This window comes from Tursiops truncatus, chromosome 3 (genome assembly GCF_011762595.2).
Source record: "Tursiops truncatus isolate mTurTru1 chromosome 3, mTurTru1.mat.Y, whole genome shotgun sequence".
Lineage (NCBI taxonomy): Eukaryota > Metazoa > Chordata > Mammalia > Artiodactyla > Delphinidae > Tursiops > Tursiops truncatus.
The window spans coordinates 83,608,442-83,623,736 of NC_047036.1; the positions used below are offsets into that span (position 1 = coordinate 83,608,442).

A 15,295-nucleotide genomic window follows, 5' to 3' on the forward strand; every position below is an offset into this window, starting at 1 on the left:
AACGAATTTCTCTCCTCAAAATCCCTTACATCATAGTATGTGTTGATTTCAAATCCTTTTTCTTCCATAAAATCTCAAAGTCTCATAACTTTATGAAAATTCTTTTTCCTTAGGCTGCCTTTCTTATATAGAGCAATGAACACTCATTTGGTGTCTTCTAATTATCCTTTCTATTCTCTCCCCAATAGACACAATTAAGTTCCTATTGCTGACTAAGCAAGCAATAATCCTTTCTTCTTAGAAGGCCAATATGGGGTGGGGTTGGGGAGAGGATTACAAACACATAATTAAAATCTTTTTTTAACCCCTGTCTTACACATATTGGATTTTCTAATTTAAAAAAATGCTTCAAAAGCATTGACTAGGTTATTGATTATTTCTCTAGGATCCCATTAGTTTGAACAGCAAAATGTAGTCTGCTGCATTTTGTTTAGTGGAAGATCTGGGCTGTGGTCTGACTCTGCTCCTTACTCAGCAGGTCATATAATCTCTGTGAGGCCAAGTTTCCTTCACCCCTAAATTGAAAATGATAACAAATTTCACCTTGCAGAGTTGTTTTGAAGAAACACAACTGAAAATATGTTATAAATGTTTCCAGTAAATGGCATCTATTATTCTTAACCTTGTATTAGAATATAAATACACGACTATTAGAATACACACATAATTAGAGTTGAACAGTGCCTGACATTGGGAGAAGATCCATCACACCAGAGCTGTAAATGAGTGCTTAGACAAAGCTGACCAAACCATAAACTCTTTTAGAACCAGAAGATCTAGAAGTTTTCAAGATTATCTTACTAAGTCCTACTTTTATAGGAGAAAACATACCCAGAGAGTCCTTGCTTCCTGCATTGCAATAATAGTGGCAAATTCAGGACTAGAACCCAGGCTGTTAGGAATTTGGCAACTCTTTGAGCAACACACAGTATAGATGCCCTGAAATTATTTCTGGTCTATAGAGCATATTTTATTTATTTTTTAAAAACATATTTATTGGAGTATAATTGCTTTACAATGGTATGTTAGTTTCTGCTTTGTAACAAAGTGAATCAGCTATACATATACATATGTTTCCATATCTCCTCCCTCTTGCATCTCCCTCCCACCCTCCCTATCCCACCCCTCTAGGTGGTCACACAGCACCGAGCTGATCTCCCTGTGCTATGCGGCTGCTTACCACTAGCTATCTATTTTACATTTGGTAGTACATATAAGTGCATGCCACTCTCACTTCATCCCAGCTTACCCTTCCCTTTCCCTGTGTCCTCAAGTCCATTCTCTACGTCTGCATCTTTATTCCTGTCCTACCCCTAGGTTCTTCAGAACCTTTTTTTTTTAGATTCCATATATATATATATGTGTTAGCATACAATATTTGTTTTTCTCTTTCTGAATTACTTCACTCTGTATGACAGGCTCTAGGTCCATCCACCTCACTACAAATAACTCAATTTCATTTCTTTTTATGGCTGAGTAATATTCCATTGTATATATATTTAGAGCACATTTTATAATCAGTTTGCATTTTAGCTCCAAAATAATACAACTTTGTTTAAGGAAAGTGAAAAAACTGTTGGATATGTGCCTACTATCTAGCACAGTGCCTGACACATAATGGGTACCTAATAAATATGCAAGAAGAAATGAATTAGATGGAATCCCCAATCTGTACCTAATTATGTTTTTAATAATGTGCCCTCCTTTATTTCTAAATGTATTCTTTCCTTTTACTCTGTATTAATTTGTTGATAGTTAATAAGGTTTCTATTATCTATATATTCTATTATATATATATAGTCCAGATTTAAAGTGTATATAATATATATTATGAGTATATATAAAATATATATTAAAAATCTGGACAACTGCAATAGCTTTCTAACTGATTTTCTTACTTCTGTATTTATGTTCTTTGAATTTACATAGTAGCCAGATTTTAAACTATATGAATTAAATCATGTCATCTCCCCTGTTTAATACACTCTAATGGCTTCTTATTGGACTTTGAAAAAATTCTAAGCACTTTAGTTTTTTTTACACATATGCATGAAGTATAATTTTATCCACAAGTAAAATATATCACCACTAGACCTTGATATTTACTTTAAGGTATCCACTCCACTACAGATTTCCTGGATTTATATTTTTCATAAATGTTTATTTCTTCTGTGCAAAATTGGCAATAAAGCTCAGGAAAGTTACCATGATTGCTTTTATATATCAGCCAAACCGTATCATATTTGAGACCTTTATATTGGGTTTTATAGATTTTTTTTAAACTGGGCTTTGACTCATTCCTATAATTCACAGAAGAATGAGGAAAAATGTAAACAGGAAATAAAAACAATATCTTTCTACTGCAGAATTACAAAGTAACACCATTATTCTCAGAATATTGCTAGATGGTAAAGTTTTTTTTAAAGGTATTGTTAGAAAATTTTACTGGTGCCATTTTTTTGACAAATTACTTAAAAATTCTCTATTGTGTTGCTAAAGCTGAAACATTTTCCTTGTAACATTCAAAAGGAATGTTCTATTGCCAATAGTAAGAGAACGATTCATAAAAAGGTATATAATGATAGCTATTAAAATTCTAGAAGGAGACTATGAAATAAATTCAGAAGGTTAAATGCTTAACTTCCAGTGTAGCATATTATCAAGTACTCTTTTTAATGCCCATTGGCTCCCGTTTCCTGTAGAATTTGAAAGAAATCTTAGTGTATTTCTTATAACTTCATTTTCTTGATTTTAACACAAAGCCTATGTTCTCTGTACTAAATGTTTAAAGGAAATTTATATATGTAAAACAAATTATGAAAAGTTCAAGTTAAAATATTTAAAGAAAAAAAGTCTTAAAACTTCCGTTTACGTTTGAAAGTATGTTGAAAGTACACAAACTTGTCTTCTACTGTCATTTCTGATTTTGAATAGCCTGAATTTTAAACTATATTCTTTTGTCCTTAAATTTTTAAAAATTATGTATGAGCATAAGAAGAGTTATACTGGAAAGCAGCTGTTTCAGTAATGTCCATATATCAATTCAGACTTGCACTCAACTTCTATGGGTCTGTAAGAATGAAACTTTACAAACTTGGTTGCTGGGCAGTTATTCTTAATAAATAATGTAAGTTTCCTGGTATCCTGCAACTAAACAGCTTTAGTTAAAATCATTTAAGGGTGTGTCTCGGTGCTATTACTGAGTAATAGTTGCTCTTCACACCTTTACTTCCTTCTCACTGCCAAAAGCATTGATGAGTAAATGTATTTATATCTATATTTATATATATTAATATGGATAAAATATTAGAACCTATTAGGATAAATTTTTAAAATAGAAACCTCCAAATCTCACATCCAATGAAACTGACTTTTTCTTTCCCCAAACACCATACATTGAGTAGGTTGTTGAAGCTCTATCTGCAAAAGAGACTCTTGGTGATCATTGGAGCATAAATCTGTTAAGGTCTTGAGTTCAGAAGAATAGGTATTAAAAAAACCTCAATATTAAAATAATTATCTTTAAACATAAGTTTGTTGGAATGCCATCACCCTATTTGACCCGTAATAGATCAAACATAACTTAGTGGATGAGGGTAATCCTTGGAGAATGAGAAGCTCACTCTATACAAGTTAAATCAGAATCTCTGAAGAAATGAATGCATATAGAAAAGAGCATTCATTGTCAAGTGTGTAATTTATTATTGTTATTATTAATGTTTTAAAAACTGGGTAAAGAAAAATTTATATTAGTGAACCAAAGGAAATTGAGCTCAGTATTTAATAAAGCTTGCTACATTAAGTAATGCCAGTAAAGGAAGGGAAGGATGAACTAAAAATGAAAATCCCCTACACTTTCAAAAGTGTCTGCCCTTTGACTGAGGTTAAATAGGTGTGAGATCATCTACTCAACTTCCTCGTTTCTCCCTAGAGGAAATGGAGAGATGCAGTGAATTGCCCAAGGAAACATAGTGTTGAGATGCTGCTTCTCTTCTTTTTCACCAGGGCAAGACTTTGAAAGTGAAGACTTTTTTTACTTGAGATTTTTGAAAGATTTTTATTGCTGTACTGTGTTAAATGCAGAGGCTGTTCTTGACATGCTTCAGGAACTCTTTCCTCCCTCTCTCACTTCCATACAGAATGATTCTGGCAGAAGGAGATGGATTACAAGTGGGAAAACTTAGTGTACTTCCCACAGAGGTAGACTGAAGAATTTGGCACTCTGTGCTATGGGCTCAAGGTTCTGAGCTGGACTTAATGTAAAAATGTAAATATAATGTAAACTTCAAGGAGTTTATAGTTTAGCACAAGAATCCTCAAACTTAGCAGTGCTTAAGAATTGCTGAGCAACTTGCTAAAAATGTTGATTTGGGTCCTCTTTAGAGATTTGGATTCTGAGGTGGGACCTAGGAATATGCATTTTTAATAAGCACCCACCAAACCTACCCCCTTACAAACACACCAAGTGATTCTGATTCAGAAACCCCATTGAAGCAGATACAATTGGATAGGTAGAATGGAACCTAATTCAGAAAATCTTTAACAACCTTAAGATTTTAAACTAGGGCAGTCCTGAGGAAGCTTGCAATGAATTCAGTTTCATTTCATTTCACCTCATTTTCCTCCTTTCCCAATTGGTACCCACTAAGACTTAATTTTTAATTTTTTTTGTTTTGGTTTAAGCACAGATTCTTTTTCTTTCTTTCTATATCAGCAAGCTTCTAGGAAGAAAACTCCTTGAGAGATCAGTTTTTAATTTTTCTCAGACCAGTGTAAAGTGTCTCTGCCCAGACTGTGCCCTAGATCAATCCTAGGTGTTGTTAACTCCCCAATATCCTTCTTTCATCTTGTGCTAACCATGACTTGTGATAAAAATCTAGCAAGTCAGCTTAGCAGGCCAGGGCTACCAGTGTAAGAAGATGCCATGTTGTGCTTTTAATTACTTGTCTCCCCTGTGTTCACATTTGGTTTCTCAGAGTCAAAGGTTTCCATATTTTGGGTTTGACTTTGCTTGTAAGAACTGAAGTGGTTGGCAAGTACATGGGGGATTATGGTAAAGTGGAAGTATTCAGAAGGAGGGTACTTGGCAGGGTGAATGAGGTACCTAGACCTTGATCTTCCTATTTATGAGGGTGCACCCAGAAGTTCATCTTCCTCAGAGCTCAGTATTTGTAGGGCATGGTTCTTCATGAAGCACCACTAGTGAGAATATCTTCCTAGGACTGAACCAGACCCCTGGCTGCGCCATATTTAACCTGACTTGAGCCAACAGAGCTTCAGAGGAAATTTACTTTTGCGCCCAGCAAAGGTAGATAAAACACCCCAGTGTAGACAGCCTTAGATTACCCCAGTCTCCTGAGGAATCACTAGAGATGTGGGCCAAAATGTAGGCTCTACAAGAGCAGTGATCTTATCCATCTTATACTTTAATGTGCTCCTATTCCATATGTATGGACAAACATCATAGCTAGTCAATCTTGTTGGATGAATGAATGAGTACAACTTGCTCTACTGTTTCCCAACTTCAGTAATTTGTGTATTACCTTTATGATTTTTACTACTGCCATGAAATATGTGCTGTTATTTGCTTAATAATTTTTGATTCACTAATTTTTTAATTTTAGCTTCATGTAAGACAACAATATATGTGAAATTCTGGGTTGTAGCTAATACACACTAAAACAAAAACAAATAACTAATAAAAAGAAAATATTTTCATCTTGTACCACCTGAAGCCATTTTGCATATCAGCAATGGTATGTGTCTCTCACTTTAGAAGGTGTAGTCATACTCTATGTGCTGTTATCATGACAATATTAAACTAGAAATCCCTGGAAGTTATTTTGCTTTGCTTCATTTCCTCTTTGGCTTTGGAATGACTATTAGGGTGCAAGTTTAGCTAATCCCACATGCAGAATGATGCCTGAATTAAATACCACTGCACAAAGAGGAATCATCCTATTCAACTACAATTAGAACCCTACCTACTCTAAATTTTTTTTCAATTGCTAGATCTGGGAAATCTGTAATTATGCTTTTCCCCTACTCTGACCTTGACCAGCAAAGGGACTTTTCAGAATCTATCTTAAGAATCTATCCATTTCCATGTACTCAGTCCTATGTGACACTTCACATTACTCCTTTTTGGCTAATTATACTGTCTGCAACTAGACCAGAGGTGACAATTTCATTTCAACACTTACATATTTCAAACAATAAAAAGTTTACTAAACAGGTGTGTTTCCAGTAAGATGAAGAAAAAGGAAAAATAAAGCACATATGTGCACTTAAATATGTCATTAAATACTTGATAATAGTCAGCAAATGAATAGACATCAAAGGCTAATTGAATAAGTCTCAGGGACTACATTTTTTCTGCTGAAGACTTTCCCGTACCTATTAATTTAATGAAGAATGCCTCTGAGTTTTCTAAAGAGGAATGCTGTCTCCTTTTTCACTTATTGAAGTGGAGCCACACTACTTCAATAACTATGTTCCAGAAGAGCTATGCTTCTCTGAAGACTTAATAATTGCTGAATTACCAACTCTTGATGGGTTTAAGTGACACCCTCTTAATTTTGAAGCATTCATCCTTAAAACTCTGTTTGAAGTAGCGTTTGAATATACTGTGTCTTGATCTCCATACAGAAGCCTCAGTATGTAATTCCTCCCAAACATGAAATCCCTGTGATTCTTTCAATGAGGGTTGTGTCTTACTCCTCAGGGGCAAATCTCATCAAGTCTGTGACACTGGAGTTTTTGATTGCTCATGGTAGAAAATGTGTAACATCTTCATTCCTTTCCAGCCTAGAACCAAGGAAAACCCATATATAACCACACTGTTAAATTCTAAAGAGTAAGAATAATTTCAAGTAAATATTTAAATTAAAAATGGCTGCAGGTTAAAAAAAAAATGGCTGCAGGTTAATTCTACTTCAAGACACTCAGAAGAAAGTAATGAACAATGTTCTTCAAATGTTTCATTGGAAATGTTATTATCAGCTACTTATGAAGAGCCAACTTTTTATTTTTAGCAATATTTAGGGTACTTTGGGCAATGTTAAACCTCATTACTGGTTTAGAATTTATAATTCAAGATAACTTGAATTACCTTGGAATTACTTGTGTTACCTCTAAAAGAATAATTTGATAAGAATATCACTCTAAATAAGATATAAGGACTTCAAAGAGGTTTTATTCAAAATATATAGAGGATATACCTTCTCCAATAATTTTAGAATCAACAGTTAAAAATATTTTCTATGCTCACTTTATTTATTCACTAAAGTAAATACATTTATGTAGCTTAATCCAAACTAATGCAAGTTTTTGAAAGCAGTAAAGAGGCTTTTATTTTATTTATTTATTTTTAAAAATTTTATTTACTTATTTTGGCTGCATTGGGTCTTTGTTGCTGTGCGCAGGCTTTCTCTAGTTGTGGCGAGCGGGGGCTACTCTTCGTTGGGGTGCGCGGGCTTCTCATTGCGGTGGCTTCTCTTGTTGCAGAGCACAGGCTCTAGGCGCGCGGGCTTCAGTAGTTGTGGCACGCAGGCTCTGTAGTTGTGGCTCACGGGCTCTAGAGCGCAGGCTCAGTAGTTGTGGTGCCTGGGCCTTGCTGCTCCGTGGCATGTGGGATCTTCCCTGACCAGGGCTTGAACCCGTGTTCCCTGCATTGGCAGGCGGATTCTTAACCACTGAACCACCAGGGAAGTCCCTATTTTTTTAAATTAATTAATTTATTTCTGGCTGCGTTGGATCTTCGTTGCTGTGTGCGGACTTTCTCTGGTTGTGGCGAGCAGGGGCTACTCTTTGTTGCGGTGCGCGGGCTTCTCATTGCGGTGGCTTCTTTTGTCGCAGAGCACAGGCTCTGGTCCCGTGAGCTTCATAATTGTGGCTCGTGGCCTCTAGAGTGCAGGCTCCGTAGTTGTGGTGCACGGGCTTAGTTGCTCCTTCCCAGACCAGGGCTCAAACCTGTGTCCCCTGTATTGGCAGGCGGATTCTCAACCACTGCGCCACCAGGGAAGTCCCAAGGCATTTATTTAAAAATGTTCTATGCTTGATATTTTTTTGCTGACCTTCCTTTTACATAGTTTGATCTACTGACTAAGCTGTAGTTTTGTCCACTGTCATTAAAAAGTGTGTAAATTGCAGTCTGGCCAATGATGAAGGAATGAGAAATTATGTTTAGAATTAATCTGCCAAGTTAATTTAATCACTTTATGATTGGGTTTATATTGGGCAGATAATCAGTGCTAACATTCCATCCCATCTCTCAAATTCACTGAGGTCTGGGCAGTCTCATGAGGTAAGAGTAACATATCAGTGCATTTTGTGTAGTAAGTTTTTATCTTCACAAGTCCGATCACATTCAGAATTTTTATTCTGCTTTTTGCAAAAATAATCAGGAACAGTCTATGAAAGGGGCATCATAGGTGATAAGACAGTTGAGAATTTGACCCATCACAGTTAAAATTCCTGGTGTGTCATTTTAATGACCTACTTGAAAACTTTGTTATTGGATGATTTTCCCCCTGAAGAGAAGACACCAAGACTATTTTATGAACATCCTGACTGTAATTTTATCACATGGTCACTACAGATTTCTTTGAAAAGTTAAATGATTTCACATAACATTTAAGAAAAAACATGAATTGCTAGCAACTCAGGGAATCCAGTATCTTTTTTAAAAAAGTAGACAACAGAGATTTATTTTTTAGTTTACTTTCCAAATAAATAATTTTAGGACACTTAGTCAACATTATGGTAATCTGACACTAGAATGAAAGAACTAATGTTTAAATTCTGGGAGAAGAAAAAGAGATGAAAAACCAATACTTAAATTCTGAGTGAGAGTAAGGAAGGTGAGAAGGACTGGCCAACTTCTTGATCCACAGAGGAATCTTTGATTGTAAATATACATTGCCATCAAAATCTTGGAACATATTATTTAAAGATCAACTGACAGTGAAGTTGCAAATACATTATTTTGCAAAGTTTGATTTGGGATTATTTACACAAAAGATATCAGCCAGAATATTTTGCCTATGAAATTGGTCAGAATCTAAGAGTAGATGCAGTTGTTGTTACAGAACAAATTTTAATCCTTAATGTCTCCTTTCTTGAGATTAGATCACAATGTTTTGGGTAATTAATATATTTTAAAACAATTAAATATAAACATTTATACAATAGAAAATTTAAGTATAAAATTAAGAAAAATTCTTCTAACCAAACCAGAGGAGAAAATCATTTTGGTGATTAGTAACTGTAATGCTGTAGATGAAACAAAGCAGAATATAGGAATTCAAAACAAGGACTGCTACTTTGAAGTGAAACTGACCCTCAGTGAATTCAGAATGAATTTCAATTATGTTTAGCAGCCTAGCTTCACAGTAACATTTTCCTTGCTTTCCAAATGTACAATTTATCTCAAATAACCAAATTAGGATATGGATGGTGGCTATTCAAATGTGCATATGATGTCTTTCTTAGCATAAATCAAAGAGGCCTAAGCATACTGACTATTTAGAATTTTTTTGGGGGGGAGCGGGTGTATCCATCCTGTTTGATAACAAAGCAAGTTACAAACAGCTGTTAGATTTTTTATGACTGGAAAGAAATATGTTGCTAAATTATCTTCATATATAACATTCAAATAATTATCCCTTTGCTTTTATCCTTTGCTAAGCAACTAATTTAGGATAGCAAGAATTAACATAGGGAATACTTCGTTCAAAATGGCAAAAAAAAAAAAAAAGTAAAAAGTACAAGGAACATATATAATCAACTCACCTGGCTAAAGCCTTCATAAGTTCTTCAGCTCTAAAGAAGACATGGATAAAATGCAAATATGTATTTTGAAAGGCAAGCAAATGAAGTAAAGGTTTGAGTACCTTGTCCTGTTCTACTTGGGATTTATCGGGTTTTCTAAATCCAAAATCTGATTAGCGTACTTAATCTTATGCAGTGTCAGGAATGAGCTACCATCCTTTAATCATTCTATTATTATCTGTCTTAACCATTCCTAACAGTCTGCTTATTTTCAGATACACTTTTAGTGAACAATGCTGCACTGTGTGTCTTGTGTCTTAAGTGCTTGGATGGGGCATACAAGAAACACAGCTATGATGTTCACGTGGTGCAAATGAAGTGGAAGAAACCCAGACAAAAATGAAAATGTAAATGCTCTAGTTGGGCTCTTTACATGGATGGGGTTAATTATAAAGTCATTCATTTATCTTTGTATGGTAGATTCAGGGGCAGAAGCAGTATGGTGTACGGTATGGTAGAGGTTGTAGACTTTGATTAAGAAGATTTAAATGTGAGTCCCATTTTCATATCCTATGTTGACCTTGGGGAAGTCATCTGACTTCTCCTAGACTCATTTGTAAAACTGGGATAAATAATACAGGCCCTGATTTAGAATTTTTGAAGTCCTATGAATATATCAATGAAAACATAGTTTAGAATCTTTAAATAAATGAAACATTTCTATTTAAACTAGTAGCACATGATATTGATCATAATTATTCAGGTGATCCTTAATGAATGTTATTAATGCCTAATAAAAATTTAGAAGGTTTGTCTTGCGCCTTTTTGCAAGAACATCAATTATGGTACATAAGGGGCTGGAAGAAAGGGAAGTGATTAGAGTTGAAACTGCAGAGGTAAATTGCTCTGCTAAGAAAATAAGACTTTATCCTTTGTCCAAAGAGGAGTCTTTTTTCAAGAATTTTAAGTAAGGGAAAGCCTAGAAAAGATTGCCCCTTAAGATTTCCTTTGGCTGTAGTGTGAAGAATAGATTGGGAATAAAATCTGAAGTAGGAAGAGAAGAAAAAGGGATAGGGTTTGGAGATTGTTTGGCTGTGGGGTAGGGTAGGGTGAGAGATAAATTAGACAAATTAAGGATAACAATACCCAAAGTTCCATGCTGAGTAATTGCAAGACTATTAAAATAGGGATACAGAAACAGGGATATGCTTGGAAGAAAAGATAATTTTATACATGTAGTATTTGGGAGGCTCTGAGATATCCAATTAGGCATGTCTGATAGACAGTTGGAGATACAATTTGGGAACCAAGTAAGCAGTGAAGATACTGCAGAAATGAGCAGAGTAACAAGAGTAGAAGACCCAACCTGAATTTGACCAAATTTTAAAGGATTGAAGGAGGAAATTAAGACTAGATGTGCTTTTGTTAATGCAGCATTATTAAGAAAATTCTGTAAGATAGCTCTGGTAAGTGGAAAAATGAAAGGTTTGGAGTGAAATACTTGGATTCAAACTTGGGCTCTTCTACTTGGGCTCCTCTAATTATTCACAATGTGACTTTGAGAAATTTAATCCCTTTTAGCCAACTGTAAAATGAGGCTAATGATATTAATATGCATTTCATAGGGTTAAGGATAAAATGAAATACTAATTGTTAATATTCTATATATAAAGTCCTGTGTAAACATTATTAGTATTGTGAGAATTAGCTAACTAGAGTTGTTTTCTTAGGAACTTCTTGTAAATAGGGATCCATAGTTATTAGAAATACATTGGAAAGAACAGGCAAAAAATAACTTTTACAAAGTCCAGAAAAGTTAATTTATTAGTATTGATGTTAGATATACTGAACAAGGAGAATTATGTGCCCTTTTCATGGTGTAAAACAGAACAAAGCATTTATGTGATAAATATATCACCATAATAGAATGAAAAAATATGCTTATTACTCATGAAGATGTGCAAAATGGCTGGGAAATAAAGAAAAAGGTCAGTATGACAAACCTAGTAATTTGTATAATATGAGTATTTTCCAAAAATAATCATTATTAGATAGCTCTACGGCCATGAAAATTTTGAGGTTCACACAGATACGTCTGTATTTTCTCCTGTCATCCCAGAACACACGGAGTTCCTACTGGCTTCCCACTCATGGCTAGATTCCCACTGAAGCCCTCACTATGACAATGCAGAGCAGATGATGGTCAGAACCAACACAGCCCCGGAGATTTGAATTTGCACACATTGTTGGGGCATCTTTTCCTTGGAGTTCCAAATCCTCCAAACTATTTGGCACTAGAGTATTCAAACTTGTTTCATAAACACAAGTAAACCCAGCAAAAAAGCAAAGTAACTCTTAGCAGCAAAGCTGTTGGATAAACGGCATTTTAAAACGTTTTTACCCCCACTGATGGAGATGACTTCAGCTCACTGCTGTCTGAAAGCAGTAATAAATACTTATAAGGTACTTGTACTGAGGTGTTCAAAACATCACACTCCTCCAAACAGAGTACAATTTTGGGCTAGAGTAAAATGGGCAGGATAAAAAGTAAACAAAAATAAACTTCAGACTAGATCACTTGTCCATTTACTAAGATAGATATGAGTTAGTACCATTTTCTAAGATAGATAGATATGAGTACCATTTTCAATTTGGTACTAATTGAAGATAGATATGAGTACCATTTTCTAAGATAGATATGAGTACCATTTTCAATTTCTACTGCTGGGTGAAACTTCCACATTACTAAAAATGAAAATACCTCACAAGTTAAGTGGTTAGAAGAACGTTCTTAATCCATCAGGGGTGAGACAAGGAGTTGGTCTGGTATAGTTCCCATGAGCCCAGGAATGGAAAGCCAGGATATTTTTTCATTCTTTATACTGCAGTTTGTCTCTTATCAGACTTCTAGTTAGGAAGTAAAATGTATCCATTAGGAAAAACTTAAGGTCTGTTTTAAAATTCCAAAGCCACCCCACTATTCTGTAGAGCATCATTATAATGGGAATTGTGAAAAGGAGAAATATCTGTTGTCCAGTGTATGATGCTGTCTGCTTAGCAATAAAAGAAATGTATCCTTGAAGGAATAAAGGTAAGTTAAAAGTGCTACTTCCACCAATTAGTACAATTATATGTGGATATCCTTCAGTGAAAATAGTATTTGCCTGTTAGCCCAATCAACATTACCAAGCGTTTATTTTACAGTTGAAAAGATTTTCCCATATAAAAGAATTCAGGCTGCTGACTACCCATTTTTCTCATGCCATCTTATTACTCAAATAACTTTCCTTTTGACCATTTCTACTTTGGGCAAATAAATGGAATTATTTGAAAAATCTATTGTATATAATAATAAACTGCACACCCCCTTTCAGAAGCTGTTTTGAATTCTAACTAAGTGTCCTGGGAAGAAAAAGGACAAGGTAGGAAAAAAAATCATTTTCAGTACTAAGTTTATTTTCACAAGCAAGTCCTTTCCAGTTCTCTCCTGACCGATGAGATTCTTTTTGAAGATGCAGGCTCTTGGCAACAGTATTATTCCTGTCTCCTCAAAATACACCATGTCTCTGTGCCTCTCCTCCATCCCTGTGGTGTCGAAGCTCCCAAGCATTTGGCCCCCTTATCAAGCACCCCTCTCATCTGCACTGAAGTCAACATCTTCTGCCTTCCCTTTCTAACCCCTTTGCAAGTGCTTCTGGTTTGCCTCAAGACCCAGATCTTTTACATTTGTAGACAGACATTCCTAATTTTGCACTTTGGATTACTTTGTCCTAGACATTTTTCTGCTAAGAGAAAATTGGCCCTTTTAAGTGTAGCACATAAATTTTACTCATCACCCATCACTCCCAGTTCACGAGCTCGCACGTGCGTGTACACACACACACACTCAGAACCTAGTAACTGGTTCTCACCCCTAATAAAATTTGCATTGTAGACAGTTTATTGTAAATAATTAATAGATTTGTTTTATAGAACAGTCTCACCTAGTATTTTGCTATATTCACATTAGTAACAGTTCTAGGACTAGGTGTCTACTGTTGTTTACAAGATTTAATCAAATTTACTTGGCTTATTAACAAACTTACCTTTTCTCCTTCTATCTCATGGTCTCACCCTCTGTTGCTCCATTCTTTTCTGTCTTCATCTATGTCCCTAACCTTATCTTTGAAAAAGTTACTTAATCATTTTTCCAACAAAATTAAAAATGCAAAGACTGGTAATATTAGACAAGTAATAAAAATAGATGTTAGGATAGATATATAACTTTAAATCTGAAGATAAAAAATTATTGAACTATATTATATATTTTTGTGTATATATTAAGTCTGTGTGTGTGTATATATATAAAACATATATGTGTGTATGTATGTACACAAATATATGTGACCCCAAACTATAAGATTAGAAAGATTTAAAATATTTAAATAAAAAATTTAAGGCTTCCAAATATGGCAACTTTTAAATAGGTTTTTGTATTTTTTATTTACACATCTTTAATTCTAAACAGGAGGATGACTGAAATTTGGCTTTTTCCATTTTTCAGAAAACATTTATCAAAACATATTAAAAAACCACACATAACACACAAAGTAGAAAATAAACAAATAAATATTTTAATGTATTGTTACCTTCATTTTCACTAGAATACAATCATTGCACTTGAACCTCTAACATTTCTTGGCTATTCCTTCTATCTGCGAGTGGTTATCCACCTCTCAGAGGTTAGCGGTTTAATAATTATTAAAACAATAATTTACTTAGATGCTGATTTTCCCTGAGTACAGGATTAAATATCCAAAACTAAATTTATAATCACATTCTGTTGATATTTTATGTTTTACTTGGCTATCCTAACACTATGAAAACCTGGAATTTTATGATGTAATCTTAGAATCTGTAAGTATTAAAAGTACATTTGGTGTAAAACTGAACCTCGAGTCATTATACTTTGTAATAGTCAAGGCACATCATTTTTCTGTATACTTATGTAGTTCAAATTTTTTTTTTAACTGTTGCATAGTTACTTTATTTTTTAAACTATTTTTATATAGGAGTATAGTTGATTAACAATGTTGTATAGTTTCAGGTGTACAGCAAAGTGATTCACTTATACATATACATGTATCTATTTTTCAAATTCTTTTCCCATTTAGGTTGTTACATGATATTGAGCAGAGTTCCCTGTGCTATGCAGTAGGTCCTTGTGTCATAGTACAAATTACATAGAAAATTCAGGTGGAAAGAAATTTAGCTATCACATGTTAATATACCATATGTCTAAGATTGTTCCTATCACAGGCTGTCTTTGAGCTATAAAAGATCAGACCCCATTCAGTATAACCACCAGTTGTAGTTCAGAAACCTTTGAAGGGCATTAGACTATTTCCTTTCCGTTAATGGTTCCATATATCCAAGAAATGTGTATTAACTCTTCCCAAAAATTTCAATGTAAGAAACTTTCAGATTACTTGTATCTGGGATAATGCTTCCTGAATTAAAACTAAGGCTTTATATTCTTCATACT

At 34.4% G+C, this 15,295-nt stretch overlaps 1 protein-coding gene across 1 annotated transcript in view; it reads left to right on the forward strand.

The window, feature by feature from the left end:
* Window positions 1–15,295, forward strand: part of MACIR (macrophage immunometabolism regulator) — a 322,019-nt gene that overhangs the window by 293,771 nt on the left and 12,953 nt on the right. The window lies entirely within an intron of this gene.